This window comes from Uranotaenia lowii, chromosome 1 (assembly GCF_029784155.1).
Source record: "Uranotaenia lowii strain MFRU-FL chromosome 1, ASM2978415v1, whole genome shotgun sequence".
Lineage (NCBI taxonomy): Eukaryota > Metazoa > Arthropoda > Insecta > Diptera > Culicidae > Uranotaenia > Uranotaenia lowii.
The window spans coordinates 47,289,473-47,291,407 of record NC_073691.1 but is presented as its reverse complement, the minus strand read 5'-3'; positions in this window follow the sequence as shown (position 1 = coordinate 47,291,407).

The window sequence follows — 1,935 nt, the reverse complement described above, 5'->3', positions numbered from 1 at the left end:
GTCAATTTCGGGGCACCACATGTGTGAAACTTGATGAATTGCGGCAATGTTCTGCTCACGATGCAACTCTTCATTGAAAATCATATTCAAGAAAAAAAAATTGGAGGAGGGAGAGTCTGTAAATACAAAAATAAGATTCGGAAGATGGAAATGTAAACAAACAGCAGTGACTGTGAGACGTGTAAAAGTTTTTCAAGAGAAATTTTGAACCATTGAGTTTTAACGGTTCCTGTTTTGAGAAATCCCTGCCTTTAAATTGTGTGAGAGCTCAAATTTGTTCTTCTTCGTTGAATTTAGAAATGAGAGACAAGAGACGAGAAAACACGCTTTAAATCAAGGTTGCCGAAATTACAAATCTATAATTTAACAGAATTTTAAGCAAATTTTCATCAAAGATTCTGTGTCACAGAACACAGAATTTTGGAAATATTCACAGATTTGACAGATTTTTTTTTCAAATTTTGCGCGTTTTTCCAAAATTATAATATTTAAGGCAACATAAATTTGGATTTCAAACTTTGTTTTGGGAAAACATGATGAAATTAGTAATGTTCATTGATTTTTATCAAGTCAAATGTAAAAAAGACCCAATTTTTCATGACTTTTCAAATAAATTTTCGCTCCTTCCACCACAGAATATCATCGCAGAATTTTTGGGTAAAATCATTGGTTTTTTTCGCAAAAACATTTTTTTCAGCAACCTTACTTTGAAGTTATTGTGAAAGTTCTTCGTACGTGGCAACCGTCAAAAATTTCTTCCAAGAAATTCGAGTTTGAATTTTTATCGGATTAACAGTAGTCATTTTTCTATTGATTTTCTAAATGTTTAGAATTATTGATATATTCTCAGTTCTGATGCTGCAAAACAGGCATTAGTTTGAATAAAATTCTCGTCTTTTGATGCTTTGATACTTTGGCAGTAACCAACGTGAAGTTATGATGGTAGTCACCCATACATGGCGACCGTCAAAAATGGTTTTAAAATGTTTCAAAGTCGATTTCGTATTGTCAAATTGTAATTGTTTGATGTTTGATTCACTGTATGATAAGAATTGTTGAAAAAAATCATGCTTGTGTTCGCCAAAAATACAATTTCCGAATTTTTCGAAAGCTGACAATTCTTTTAGCTCATCACAAATCTCTCGTAGGTGTTTATCTCGAGTTTAGAGCGAGTAGAACCTGTATCTCTAGGAAAAAAAACATTTCAGACAGCTTTCAGGAGAGAATGGAAAAAGTAATCATGAAGATTTTATCTAGCGAATTGGGAAAACTATTCCCGAAGAAAAAATCAATGCAAAGCTGTTCTTTTCGATTCATTCTCTGCACTTTTGCTCGAAATAAACCCTATCAAAAGTAAGTGGAAAAATTCTCGAAATCATTTAAACAATGCACAATTAATGCAATCAACGGGACTGCACTTTTACGCTTACTTTCGACAAACTTTAAGATATTTATGCCAAAAATGAAATCTTCCGAAGAGAGCGCCAAAAAGTAATATCATACTTTTTTTATTTTGCTGCAGTTGCTTACCCGATAAAATTTTATTTTTGTCAAAGTTATGTCAATTCTGCGTAAATGGTGTATCGATTTTGTGTCAATGATGTGTCAATTATCAATCAGTTTCCAATAAATTTTGTGTAAATCTTTATTTATCAATTTTGTGTCAAATTTTGGGTCAATTTCGTGTCAGTTTGATGTCAATTTTGTATTATTTTTATGTCAATTTTGGATCAACTTTATGTCAATTTTAATTATGAGTCAAATTTTTGTAGTAATTTTGTGTCAGTTTAATGTCAAATTTAGGTAAATTTTGTGTCAGTTTTGTGCCAGTAATTTGTCAATTTTGTACCAGTTCTATGTAAATTTTATGTCAGTTTTGTGTCAATCTATGCCGTGTCGATTTTGTGTAGATTTTGTAACAATTTTGTGTTAATT